This window comes from Callithrix jacchus, chromosome 6 (assembly GCF_049354715.1).
Source record: "Callithrix jacchus isolate 240 chromosome 6, calJac240_pri, whole genome shotgun sequence".
NCBI classification, from domain to species: Eukaryota; Metazoa; Chordata; class Mammalia; order Primates; family Cebidae; genus Callithrix; species Callithrix jacchus.
In genome coordinates, this window is record NC_133507.1 from 17,456,356 (window position 1) to 17,471,213 (window position 14,858).

A 14,858-nucleotide genomic window follows, 5' to 3' on the forward strand; every position below is an offset into this window, starting at 1 on the left:
CTCTACACTGAAGTCCACCTGCCAGGCATCAGCGAGCTTTCTTCCCTCTGGTTCTTCCCTGCACTATTTTTGGAAGCGGCTTGGTGTAGTGAAAAATTAACGGCTTTGAGGTCATCACTGGGCTTCACTTTCCAGCCTGTCACTGACAAGCTAGGGGATCTCCCATGGCCTCAGTTTCCTCATCTGTAAAATAGAGATAATGATGCTGCCCTCATGGAGGCATCATAAGAATGAACTAAAATAGTGTTTGTAAAAAGCCCTAGCCTGTTGCCTGAAATATACTAGGGCTCAGAGAATGTTTATTTTCCCCTCCAAAAATAAAAGCAATCCTTGGCTTATGCAGAAATTTAAGTCAGGAACTGGGGCCACCATGGCAGGGAGGGTAACCCTGCTTATAGCTGCAGTGGCTGAGGCTGTGGCAGGCATATAGTGTGGGACTCTTCCCAGCCACCTGCTTCTCATCCTTACCCACTGCTTCCTCCTCTCATAACCCAGCCTGCACTTTACAAGTCAGCCAAAAAAAGCTCTGGCTTCCTGGATCTGGTTCCCTCCAGCATCCTCTGAGCCATGGTGCCTTTCCCTGCTCACCCCTGGGTACTCAGAATGCCGATGGAGCTGAATGGCTCCTTCTGGGGTTCCGATATGCTGTATCTTCCTCTCTCCACTAAGCTTTTAAGACACCATCACCACCCAGTCACAGTCACTCCGTGATCCCAGCCTCACCCTCTAATTACTGGGAAATTTTTCTAGGTGGCTGCTGATATATGTATGTAATCCTGTCACCTGTGTGTCTAGGCATTATCTGCCTGGCTTCCCTTGTGAGAGTGTAAATTCCTTGACAACAAAGTCTGCTGCATTCTCTTTATTTTGCTTGTCCTCCTTGGGCCCCATGCTCGGTTCTGTGCTCAGTGAGTATTCAGACCTCGCAGGAATTCCTAGAAGCTTCTCCTTGAAGCTGGGACCAGGTGAGCTCCAACCCACCATGGGGAGGAGCTGTCTAAGGCCTGGGACAGGTCTGAGGTCCAATGCCAAGGCCCCAAGAAGCACAAAACAGAGAGCTGAGAGAGTTGCCAACTGCCACATGCTCCTCAGATTCTCATCCTGCACAACTCAGCCAGGATGTCCTCGCCTTCAGAGAGCCTTCTTGGCCCCCCATTTCTCGGTTACAAGTTCCTCTGCTGTGCTGTCCCCATCGTGGAACTAGGGCTGATATTTGGGACAGGCTACACCCCAAAGGACACAAACTCAGGACTAAATGGGCATCACCTCCTATGTCAGGCACTGATTCTTAGTTCCTGGATCCAGGGATGGGGTGGAGTGGGGACAAGCAGGTATCAGGCTGGAATGGCAGGTTGTCTGGAATATTGGGTATCATCACTCAGGGGGCTCAGGGAGCAAATATTTACCCTTTGCTATGGAAGTAGTTCTCTATTTTCACAACTTCCAGGCTTTAACTGATGTGAGCTGGTGAGAGTCCACTCCAAACAGAGCCTGCACCTCTCCCAGCACACTCATGACATTGTCTTCTATTCTTTGACGTGCCTACTTCCTCCACAAAACTCCAGGATCCTTGGGGCAGGGACTATGTCTTTTATCTCAGCATCCCTGGTGCCAAATGGGACTCCGGGCTCCTAAAAAGCCCTATTAAATGTGGCATGGATGCAGCAGGATTTCGCCTTCCCAGAGGTGTTAGCTTCACCCTTGGGCAAGAGCATTTAATATCCTGAAAGGAATTGTCCAGTTAGTGAAGGGAGGCCTGAGGCACCATCCCGGGAGTCCCATGGTGGGACAGGACAGGGGAATGCAACAAAGACTCTAAAAAGCCACTCTTCTAGGGAGTCTGGTGGGGCACACCTCCTGGGTACTGGCCTTCCACGCTACACAGAGGGGAAACCTCAAGGTCAAAGTGCTGTCTCTGCCCTCAACTCCAACACCTGCGGAAAGCGTCTGGGAAGACCCAGTCTTTGGCCCTGACTCCTGCAAGAATTCCCCCCACTCTCTAGGCCAGTAGGGGCCAGGTTTACTCAAAGATCCCAGAGGCTTGGGAATGTAGACCACCACAACTGGCTCCTGAAGTGGAGTTCAGCAGGACAGCCTGGGCCATCACTGCCAAGAAAGGAAGTGGTGCTGGTGCCCAGTGAGTAAAGGAAAGGAAAAACCTACATGTGGGAAGGGGAGTCAGAGCCAGAACACACCAGGATGTTCAGGTCCAACCCCATCGGCTCTCTTGTCACTATGCACAAGGAAGAAACAGAGCCCGTGGCTGTCCAGATAGAGGGTAACAGTGAATAAAGTGGCAGCATGATCGAGCCCTGCCTCTGAGCCTCTGGCTACGGAGCTCACTCATCTCCCTGCATTCACCATGAAGGAGGACTCAATCGCCAGAAGCCACTCCATCAGTCCCCACCTGCCCAGCCCGGCCAACAACCTAGAGCGTTTTTACTCAGTGGGTTCGACTTCTCCCAAGCCTGGGTCAAGCTGGTCTATCCAGGTCTAATCCCAACAGCAGGTATGGCCTGGAACTCCACTTCATTCATTTATTTAAAGCACCTACTATGTGCCAGCTGCCTCCGCCTGGCATCTGGTGATCCCAGAGAGGTATCTCCTCCTGCACTACTGATATGGTTTGGCTGTGTCCCCACCTAAATCTCATCTTGAGTTGCAGTTCCCATAATCCCCATGTGTCATGGAAGGGACCCTGTGAGAGGTAACTGAATCATGGGGGCAGTTACCCTCATGCTGTTCTTGTGATGATGGGTGATTCTCATGAGATCTGATGGTTTTATAAGGGGCTTTCCGCACTTTGCTCAGCACTTCTCCTTCCTGCCACCATGTGAAGAAGGATGTGTTTGCTTCCCCTTCTGCCATGATTGTAAGTCTCCTAAGGCCTCCCCAGCCATGTGGAGCTGTGGATCAATTAAACCTCTTTCCTTTATAAATTAGTCAGTTTCAGTCAGTTCTTTACAGCAGTGCGAGAACAGATTAATACAACCACCAAGCTGCAGCCCTCCCTCCAGGCCTGCTGGAAGCCCCTCAGCAATATGACAGGGTCTCTACCACAGGCTCTGATTGCCGTTTCAGTGAGATGTTGAAAAGCTGGGACAGGAGCCCTGCCCAAATCCCAGCTGCTCAGCTAGCCTCTAACAATGCAGTGAGCACACCCTCAGCTTTCCTTTTCCTGGCAGATGGACTCAAGTCCTGCTCACACTTTCTCATCAGCATCTTGCTAATGGCTAATGGACCAATCTCAAACTATGTGGACCCCTGTCTGCCCCATTGGAATCACAATGTTACTAATTTTTGGTTAACAACAGCAGGGCTTCCCAGATCCATCACATTAGGCGCCACGGTCAGCCAGACCAGTCCCAATCAGAATCAAGCCCCGATGTCTTACCCACCATGATGTGTTGTAATGGGAGGGCTGTCTCAACTCTGGGGACCAGCCCAGCAGCTGGTCAGTTTCCCTTGGACCTCAGCCCACTCGTTGACAATTTTCTTACTTTTCCTCACCAGCATGCCATTGGAAATTCAAAATAACTAAAATCTGCATTTAGAAACGCACAGACACGTACCACCCATGGGTCTCAAGGGCCCTGTCCCTGGGCTCTAAGTCTGTGAAGCCACTACAACACGTACAATTCAAGAATTTAAAACGTAGGCCAGCATAGAACTTGCATTTGAATTCTATCACCGTAGTCTTCGGCTCAGACTCTCAAGGAACCTGTGTGACAACAAACCCTCTCCTCCTACACACCTTGTAGATGCTACAGGAGGGCAGAGAGATTAAGGTGCAAATGAACCCTGAGGAAAATACTCCCAATTCACATCATGTGGACACAAGGGGCATCCCTCCAAGGCCTAGAAGGTTGAGTCTCTGTACTTAAACCTGTGAGGTGCCAGCCCTGCCTGCAGGTGTTTTGGGGTCCCAATACTTCAGAACACAGGACACCATGATTTTGGGTTTTACCTTAAAGGAAACTGCCTGTTTCCCAAAGAGGCCCTGTCTACTAGGTCTGCTCATGGGGGTTTTTATTCCCCTGAAATAATGCTTGCATAGGGCATACAGAGCTCTTCTTACTGATAGCACCTTTATGAAATATATTTGAACTCTCTTTTCTATTTTCTCTCTCATTTCTTTGTAAAAGATGGTACCTTTCCAACAGGTCTGGATTCCCATAAAAAGACTCCACCAAGACCTAAATGTGAGCATCTATTTGAAGGAGGTCAGGGTTCCACAGATTAGGATTCCCAAACATCCCTTAATAGCTATTCTCCAGTTGACTACTGCTGCCCAAAACTTGCGGGAGCCTTCCTTCTGATTTTCCTTTCTTGCCTTCCAGGTCTTCTCCTGACTAATCCCAGCCTGAGTGGGGAGCGGTGAGGGGCTTCTTTTCTCAACCAGCCTTCATCTCAGCAGCCTTCCCCAAGCTCTTCCAACTTCACTTCCGTTCAACATCTCCTCCACTTCACTAACTTTCCCTCCCAGCCTTTCCCTTCAATCATTCATCTCCACATTTGGGAGACAGGGCTCCTCTCCCAGCCAGCTGCTCTGTGCAGTGTGAAATCATAGTTGGCAGCAACGGGCAGAATGCCCCATTCTCTAAAGCAGAAACCTCAAAGAACCCAAAAAGTGAGTCAGTGTTTCCGAAAGCTGTCCCGTGCTCAGCTAGGTCCTCTGGACAGTCATTTGGGGGAGTTATGGGAATACAGATGCCCTTTTGACTAAGCAGTTCATTCATGTTCATCTTCAGGGTGTGGCCAGTTGGGCCCCAGACCTGTCCCTGGCCCAGAATTCCTCAGGGGCTGCGTGCAAGTCTCTAGTCCAGCTCATCTCCTCACCATGACCTGTGCAGCTGCAGGGAAGGCTGCCCCGGAGAGAAGGATGTTGCCAAGGAGGGCATCCATACCTGTGTGTCCAAAGGCTGAGTGCGACCCATGAGTCTTATTTTCCACAAAGGTGAGATTCTAGAACTAACAAGACCCAAGACCACAAGGTAAAGAAGGAAAACCAGCATCGCTGATTCCCTAGGAAATGAAATGCCACTGGCTAGCAGGAGAATCTGGTTGGGCAGGGGCTGGATAAGACACTGCAAACCTTGCCAAGTGTGTGGCCCCTGATGTCCCTCAGATCTTCCCACTTCCTGACACTAGCTGGCACCCAGTGGCCAGAACCTGCTTCTCTCTTCCTGAAAGTTTCCTCTGGGGTGGGCCAAGTGAGCAGCCCTCCTAGCGATGATGGTGGACAAATACCCTAGACACAGTTGTCTCACAGTGGTTCCTGCTCCGTACACACCCTTCCTGTCTTTTCATCTCAGTTCCCCATTCCTCTACTTACAAGTCTTCAGATTACTTCCCAAATAAATTACTTGCCCTTGAATACTTCTCTCAGGGTCTGCTTCTAGGGGTTCTCAAACTAAGACCCCTTTTTTCTACCAGCTGCTACACATGGGAACCCATGTATGTCTTTCAGCTGTCCATGACATGACTCAGACCCCAATAATCCACTTAAAAGAACAAAGAGTTGTACTGTTTAGGCTTTTACTGTGTGTCAGACTCTGCATTTACCCCCCTAATCTCATTTCCATCCTATAACCACCCTAATGAACAGGTTTTATCATTCTTGCTTTTAAATGAAGGCACCAAGGCACCAAGAGGTTGAGTGACCTTCTCAAACCTCACACAGCTCAAAGAGGTTGATTAATGGGTATGAATATACAGTGAGATGGAAGAAATAAGACCTAATGTTCGATAGACTGGTAGCGAGACTACAGTTAACATTAATCTATTGTACATTTCAAAATAGCTAGAAGAAAGTAATTCAAATGTTCCTAGAAGAAAAGATAAATATTTAAGGTGATGGCTATCCCAATAACCCTGATTTGATCTTTATACATTTTATATATGTATTAGATTATCACACATACCCCAAAATGTGTATATCTATTATGTATCAATAAAAATATATTTTTTAAAAGGCAAAGGTAATTTTTAAAATTTTTCTTTAAGTTCTGGGATATATGTGCAGAATATGCAAGTTTGTTATATAGGTATACATGTGTCACAGTGGTTTGCTACACCTGTCAACCAGTCATCTAGGTTTTAAGCCCCACATGCATTAGGTATTTGTCCTAATGCTCTCCCTCCCCTTGTCTCCCACCCCTAATCGGCCTGGTGTGTGTTGTTCCCCTCCCTGTGTCCATGTGTTCTTATCGTTCAACTCCACTTATGAGTGAGAACATGCGGTGGTTAGTTTTCTGTTCCTGTGTCAGTTAAGCAAAGGTAAGTTTCTTTAAGTGAAGTCCAGATACAAACTCTCCCCCATAGGATTCTGCACAATTGCTCTTAATGTCAACAATCTATTGCCTTTTGGGAACCTGGGCTCACCAGACTTTGGATTTCTCCACCTTCTGACACGCCCTCTCCCCTATTATCTTCTAACTTAAAAAAAGTCCTGCCTATTTCACAGAGTTCTTGGGATAATTCAACAAGTCACTGTCTATAACAACAACACACTAAACTATAACACATTATAGAAATGTAGGGGAGCCAGATTTTGATGACTTCGACACCTACAATCAGCCATTTCTAATGCTACTCGCTCTACAAACTCTTCTCCTGATGGCCAGGTCCTTGGCCAGGGTCTCCTTCAAACCTAATCACAGTCTGTTTTGAGATCAGAGTTTTTCTGGATGTATCTTCTCTCCCCTAAGAAAGGCCCTTTTTTTTCCCCAATACCCAAGGAGGTATTGAAAATTCTTTCTGAATAAACTAATCAATTGCATCAAGGTGTGAGAATGGGAGCCCACCCAAGCCACAGGCTCTCATTCCACACATCCAGAGCTGCTGGTGAAGGGAAGCGAGGCTGCAGTCACTGAACAAGTATTTACTGGGGGCGTGCCACCTGCTGGGCAGTCTCTGGCTCAGGCACGTTCATCAGGTGTCACCTCTCAGCAGAGCAGGGCTACCTGGGTGGTGAGGCCCAAGTTCCTCTCCCATTGGATTGAACTGAGTTGGATCAAACCACTTTGACAGGAGGCGAGGGAAAAGGAAAGGAACATGATGGGAAACATGATGCATTTCTGAGATTCTTGCTACAGTTTGGGCAATAGCCCCCCTCAGCACTGCCCTTCCTACCAGGAAAATCAGCATTCTCAGGAGTGCTGAGAAATTGGAGGGAAAGAAGAAAACAATCCAGGGATGACACTGACATTCATTAAAAGTGTTTTTCCCCCAGCTGCTAAGCTTAGCATGTGCTTCTGTACATGGCAGGAAGACGAGGGATCTGGATTCAGGCTTTAAGATGCATCTCAGCTAAAGCCTTGATGCCTCAGTGTCTGTGTGGGGTGAGAAACAGAGGGGATGACAGACTTCCCTGATTCAAGAGAGCATGGGGCAGCAGCAAGCCAGAATGTGCCCACCACCCAGACTGGCCTATGTGGGCCTCGGCTCTCACACCCTCACATCTCACCAGCCAGGCCTTTCAGGACTCTCCTGCAAGCATCTCCCCAAGGTCCCGCGGAGGTCCAAGAGTCCAGCATGGCAGCGGTGCTTATGCGAAATCACACTTATTATGTGATCTGCCACAGATCTCTTCCCAGAAGACTACAAACTTCTACAGACATGAGCTCTGGTGCATCATCCTAGGGATACAGGAGGTCAGCCAGCCACACCTTCTACTTTCTCAGCACCGGAAGGTAACTCAGCTGCACACAGCCTCCTTCTAAACAAGGGCTATCCTAAGCCCCCAAAATGATGACTCCAGCCAGGGTCAGCCCTATCACCCCAGTTTGGCCCCTACTCATTCTCTAGGCCTTGAATAAATAGAATGGAGGGCCTGACTACAAGGGAAGGCTCATAAGGACTTTGGGTATGGGAAGGCACACAGGCTGAGCACAGTCTCCCATAACCCTAACTACTGTCATTGAACCTGCCCCTCGGTGTGTACAGGAGACAAGGGCATCCCCTGAATCCCTCCTGCTCCCTCCTGCGGACCTAGAGGGTGCCTTGTGAATGGACAGCTTGATGAAGAGGGGGCAGCTGCCAACCTCATCTTCCAGGATCTGCTCAACCCCCCTTTCCAATCCATTCCCACAGAAGCTAGAGACTGCCTTGGAAGACACTTACTAAAACTCTCCAGAAACCCCAACGGGCCCTGGTTCTGAGGAGAAGTCCACACTCCTTACCGTGGCCAGGAGAGTGGGGCTGGGTCTCGCATGGCTCACAGCTCCTTTCCCCACTTCCACCTTGCCCACAGTCCGGCAGCCACAGCCATGTGGTCTCTGCCACGCAAGGCCTTCGTTAGGGTCTGCTCATGCGTCCACCTGAGACTGTCCCCAGACATGCCATTGCACCTGGTAAACTCCTCCAAGCCTCAGGGGAAATGTGCTTCCTCAGGGACCCTTCTAGAGACCCCCAGATCAGCGCCCCAGGTCTACGTTACCCATAACCTTGTGTTCCTCCTTCAGAGCACTTGTATTCCAACTCAGTCACTGGCTTAGCGTCTCGCTCCGCCCCCACACTGTGGGTCCATCAAGGTCTGCTTTATTCCTGGCTGCATCCCCAGCCCTCAGGCCAGAAGCTCAATTGTATTTGTCAGGTTGCTTGATCTAAACAGGCTGGTTGCATGAAAAGACGATTTCTGGGACTACTGTATCACCTCCCTTCAGGGAGTCCCCAGGAGTCCCCAGGCACCTGCCTCCAGGATGACACTGCGTGGGGAAAGTTGTCCCGTGAGCTGGGTGGCAGAGCTGTCTTTATGCTGAGGCAGTCAGGACAACTGAGCCACCCACAGATGTCACTCCCCCCGACACCTTCTGACTTCCTGGTCACCCTTACTACATCGTTTCTCAAACACAATCCCAATTCCTCCAAAAGCTGCTGTTAAATCTATCTGAAGAGCTCAAGATGAAATACACACAGCTGTCCTGATGAAGCAGGTTATGTGCTTTCACTGTGGCCTCTTCCAGTCACAGAGACTCAGGTGGCAGAGCAGTGTATTCAGGGGACAAACGCTTTCTTCTCTGGAGACGGATATCCTGCCTCTTCTTTGCCCTCTCAAAGGTGCAGCACCAACCATGCGATAGTACATGGCAGAGAGAGGCCTCTGCCGCGAGCAAAAGCAGCAGGTCCCCAGACAAGGCTTTTTTCCCAGATAAGCCAAGGCCCACTCCTGGCTTCCTGGAGCTGCCATCAGCATCACCCTCAAACACAGCCTCAACAGACCAGGGCCAGGTGTGCTCAGCTCACAGGAGATGGCAGAGATGCAATTGGATATGCAAAGACTCTCAGCCCCTTCCTGGTTGCCTTTAAAAGCCACTGCTCCTGTGGACACAAGTCATCATATTTCATTTTAACTTGAACAACAGGTAACTTTGCGGACCCTGACAGGCCAGCCTACAGAAACTTCCTAATGTGCATGGATCCCAAAGGCATGAGGCAGGCCAGGCTACTCGGTTTACACGATACCACCCCACTCCCTGCACAGGGATCTGCTGCCGTCCTCCAGCTGCTATAGCCACAACAACCCTCCAGTATGCCCGGATCATAACCAAGGAAGTAGCAATGTCAGAAACAGGGGACATCCCTTCCAAACAGCCCATCCCCAAGTCCTCCCAAACACTGGCACTCTGTGTGCCCAGGAAGGCTTCCATCTCTCAAAGTCCATGTCTTCCCTCCCACCTCCCTCCCACCCTCAAAAGGATCCTTCATCTCATCTGTCTCCTGCTTGGTCTCATCCTCCTCTGGATGTTCCATTTTAGCTAGAGAAAGGAAAATAAAATGAATACCCCTCTAAAGGGAAGCAAAATAGAATAGACACAAAGGAAAGGGGATTCACAGTGAGAAAGCAATTTGACATTTGCCTGATGGCTCCATCATTGTGTCTCAGGCTACAACGTGTATGCAAACCACCTGGGCATGTTGTAAAAATGCAGGTTCTGACTCATAGGCCTGCAGCAGGGCCTGAGATTCTGCATTTTTAACAAGCTCCCGGGTTGCTGAGGCTACTTGGGATCTGCTGCCATCCTCCAGCCACTATACCTACAACCAACCCTCCAGTATGCCCGGATCATAACCAAGGAAGTAGAGATGTCGGAAATGGGACATCCCTTCCAAACAGCCCAACCCCAAGTCCTCCCAAACACACAGTGGTCCATAAACACACTTTGAGTAGCAAGAGTGTGTCCGCACAATGCCTGGCACAGAGTAGGCACTCACAGTGATTTGCTGCGTTGAATTAAACTGCAGGAAGAGCTGGGTTTGATGGCAGGACTCATTAATAAACGGCAAGTAGTAAGCTAACGCAGTCAAAGCAATGGTTCCCAGTGCTGGCTACACATCAAAATCACCTAGGGAACCTTTTGAAAACGCCAGAGCCTGGGGCCCACCCTCAAAGATTGCGATTTCATTGGTCTGCAGTAGAGCCTGGACATTTGTATTTTTTACAGGTTCTTTAGGAGATCCTAGGGTGCAATCAGGTTAGAGAGCCAATGAGTTCAATAAAACGATGTCAGTGCCTGCAAGGTGCGTGCATCATGCCCTGGGTGAGGCATTGGACATCTAGAGTTGAGTGAGACCAGGTATTGTCTGCAGCAAACAAAGACTAATAGGGGAAATAAATCTATGTGTAATTAGACTGGGAAAATTACTATTAGGCATAGTTCTATAAACTGGTTTGGGAATCCAGATGAAGTAACAACTGATCTAAAATGGGGAAATGACAGGAAAAAGAAGACAGTGACCAAGAGGTAGTGCTCTATGGGCCTTACTGGATGCATAGGAGTTTTCTAGAAAGGCAAGGGAAGCAGCTACCCCAACCTCTGTTCTTCTCATTATTGGTCATGAGGAGATGATGCTTGGCCAGTAGCTGGGGTCCTAAATTCTAGGCAGCTGCCTACTGCTGCCACGAGTTGATAAGGAAGGTATATATGCACAAGGGAGGAGGTTAATCCAATGTGTGTTCTGTTACCAGCTGGTGCTATTTGGAAGACCGCAGAGCAGCAGCCAGGATGCCCTATCAATCAGAGACCAGTCAGGAAAACAGAATTCACACCCTATATTTGAGACATGAAATGTAATGGGGAAATGGATGACATCTTGGAGGTGCTGAAAAACCATATAGGGAGCCACAAGGCAACCCAGAGATGAGCAACAGCAGGAAGACCCCAGGCTGAAGGGATGAAAGGAGGAAGTGGTGCTATAAAGCTGAGGGTTGGAGCCACCTGGCAGGAGGCAGAAACAGCGGGGACTGCCCAGAAGAAACTGTGGCTACTAAGAAACACAGCCATTGCTAAAGATGCAGAGACCACTACCCAGAGATTGAGGCAGGGAGCTTGCCCTCTCCTCAGTTCCTGACCACAGACTCAACCAGTGCCTCCCACTGGCCAAACCTAGCCCCCAGCCAGTTGGCAAAGGGTCCTGGGAGATGTCATTTTCAGGGGTCAAGCCTTGAATGGATCTGGACAATGAGAGGTAAATGACAGACTCATTCTGGGCTTTGGATAAAAGCAGGTTAAACATATCCATTATCCCCTCCCCTACACTCAAAACTATCTTGCCCTAGAAGAAAGCTTCCCAGCCAATGCAGTATAGACACTGTCCGCACAGGACCTAGGGAGGCCACCGGGCAGGTCACATCCAGCTATAAATACCCTCTTCTATGTGTCCTCATGGTGCTACACAAATAACAAATACTATCAATTTCTTCCTGCAGTGATGTACAAGTGTTCATGAAGCACTGCTCCAAGAAAAAGCTAACAGAGGGATTGAAGGGAGCCACAACCTAGGAAGCAATGTTTTTCTCAGTAGGGAGGGCTTCTCAAGGGAAGGCAGCCTCAGACCCCTCTAACTGTGCTGGCCTCTGGGAGCACCGGGAGAGAAGCAATTCGAAGAGCAGGCTGATTCCAAAACAGAGAGCAATGACCTGATCTATCTTCCACACAGAATCTTGAAGATAGAAGAAATTCTTAAAATAAAATCCAAAACAGTCCTAGCCTTAGGTTTTGAAAGAAATAAAGGAATGCTACAGAATGTCCTGTATCTCATGCAGTTGTTCCTCTGCAATTCCTCAATTGCCTTCTTGCCTTTGCACCACGATAGTTTAGAACTGAACGAACTGGCCAGAGGCAAAGCTCAGATACAGAGACAACTCTCCCAGGTGATGCCTCTGAAGGTGATGCTGCTGGGTCCTCCCCAAGGGCAGGAGAGAGCTAACACGTGCAGCAACTTGACCCTGATTTTACTTAGAAATTCCTCTATGTTTACAGAGTCTTTAGAGAAAGCAGAAGCCGTCCCTCATATAGCTAATATCATTGAGTTCTTCTGATTTATTTGTAAATGGGTCATGAAAGCTTGTCCTAAAAAGCTAACCAAAGAGCACAACTTCTGCCTCAACTTCCCCCAAAGAGTGGGCTCCTGGGAGAGCCGCCAACTTGGATGGAGGGCAGCTTTGGGAGAGACAAATGCAGTGGTGAGCAGGGAGGAAGACGCCCTGCCGGAGACCCAGAGCAGTCAGATGTTCCACTGAGAACCCCAGCACACCATTTTCATTCAAGCTGCATTTATATACTTGACTCATTTAAAAAAAAAAAAAAAAAAAAAAAAAAAAACAATGCTCTATTTTTCTAATTGAAGCCAAATTTACATAACATAAAATTAGCCATCTTAACATGTATAATTTAGTGGCATTTAATACCTTCACAATGTCATGCAATCACCGTCTCTATTTAGTGCCAAAACATTGTCGTCACCCAGAAAAGAAACCCCGTATCTATTAAGCAGTCACTCACCTTTCTTGCCTTTCCCCAGTCCCTGGCAACTATGGATTTACCGATTCTGGATATTTCATATAAACGGAATCACACAATATGCACGTGATTGTGTCTGGCTTATTTCACTGAACACATGTCTAAGGTTAGCTTCATCCGTGTTGTAGCACGTATCAAAATGCCACTCTTTTTATGGCCGAATGAGATGCTGTTATAGAGGACAGACCACATGTTTATTCAGCTATCGATGGGCATTTTGGGTGTTTCCACTTTCTGGCTCAGCCATTCATGTTTGTGTTGCAATGCCTACTTTCAATTATTCTGAGTATGTACGTGGAAGAACTGTCCATTTTTAAGGATTTGAGAAGAGACATAATATAAAATGACATAATTAGGAATGTAAGCAAAACAGACTTATTAAAAGGGAACAAAGGCGTCTGTGTTAACGGGAGTCCAAGGTGAACGAATTCTCACAATCAGGCACTGAATGCGGCCACAGGTTTCCTGGCAGCTAAGGTGAAAAGGGAAACAAATCAAGTCACTGCAAGTCAGCTGTAGCGAGATACATGTTTTCCTTGACAGTAAATCCAGAAAAGCACCTGTAGCATAGCTCCTTCTATAAAAGATTGTGCATGACATTGCAGAAAACGTGTTCTTTATATCTCTACAAGAGACAGAAATGTTCTTCAAATGAGTGGTTTTGTTTTTTCTTTTTTAATCAACTTTATATGGATCATGAACACATTTAAACTGTAATTTAATAAACCCAATTTTGGAGAATAAAGCAAAAAAAAATACAGCCCAGATACATTGCTTTCTAAATATCCAATTCATCACATGAATCAATTGTGAATAATTCCAAAGAAATAATGTGGAAGCATCCATTAAAAACCTCTAGGGGTTCACTTCCTTAGCACGTCTCTGAATTCTTTAACATGTACCCATAGTGCAGACATATTATGCTGGTGGTCAAAGCGATGGCCTATAGCTTAGACATGAGGCGAGGCATGTAAGGGGTAAAGTTGCATTTAGCTGTGGATGTTCTCAAGACACTTCTCTGTTAATGGGCTTCGTTCTTCCCCAAAAATACAGTAACTGAGACCTCCATGTGGCCGACCTCTGACCTTCCCTTCTCCTAGCTCCTCCTACCTCTCCAACCTGGTAGATGCTTCATGGAAGCTGTTTCGGCTGCTGCCTCTCAATCTCTCCCTCCCTCCCTCTCGCCTCCCTCCCCTCCCCCCTCACACACACACACACACAACCAGGCCCCCCCATGGCCTGGTTCATGTATGTTCCACTCTGTGGCTGCTTTTGGCAGAGCAAAAATCCATCAGACATCCAAACAAGAGCCATGCCTAAAGGGGAAACATCAGGGCCCCTGGACTGAGTGGAGTCCAACTTCGTCCTCACCCTGTACTGAGTCAGAAACTGACTAGAAAGCTAGTCACTGCACCGATGCCCACACCGAGACACTGCAGGGGGGTGGGGTCCAATCCTCTGGCCATCTGACTCCCAACATCCCACGCAGAGTGACACTGTCTGTCTGAGGTTTAGGCCATAGTAAAAATATGCTTCTTTCTATGCCTGACAGAGACTAGCACAAATGTCTTTCTGGTGTGGATTTTCTTGCATGGAACATTTATTGACACCTACTCCCTGGCATTTTGGTCTCACTTCCCATCACCCTCAGGCAGCCCTCTGACATTGGGGTGAGCCATAATTCCTGTTTCACTCGTGAGGAAACTGAGGTCCACCAGGATTGAGTAACTTGCTCAAAGCCCCCCCAGCTGTTAGGTTCACAGCTCTTCTCCGCTGGAGGAAACCGTCCACTTTTAATGGCATCTTAGTTCTCCCACCTTCTCTCCTTGGAGCCTGAATAAAATGAAGGCGCAACAAGGACAATGAAAGAGGAACGGGGACAAGCTGCTCACACATGTCCACTTGAGACGCTGCGAAGGCATGTCCACAGGCCCCTCTTGGAACAGTGGAGACTAAAGCCCAGACGGACAGACAGACAAGGCGCTTGGCCTCAGTCGGGGTGCAAAGAGAGCTCTGTGGCTCAGAAGCAGGAGTGCAGATGGACTTCAAATAATA

At 48.2% G+C, this 14,858-nt stretch overlaps 1 protein-coding gene across 30 annotated transcripts in view; it reads right to left on the bottom strand.

The window, feature by feature from the left end:
• The window catches only part of NTRK3 (neurotrophic receptor tyrosine kinase 3), a 397,061-nt gene that overhangs the window by 338,446 nt on the left and 43,757 nt on the right, over nucleotides 1-14,858 (bottom strand). Inside the window, exon 1 of one of the 30 annotated variants that reach the window (XM_078376020.1) lies at nucleotides 1-14,858. This exon is cut by the window's right edge and continues 42,879 nt beyond it. The exons of the other annotated variants lie outside the window; for them this stretch is intronic. The gene's annotated coding sequence lies outside the window, so the exon portion shown is untranslated. 30 annotated transcript variants of the gene reach the window in all.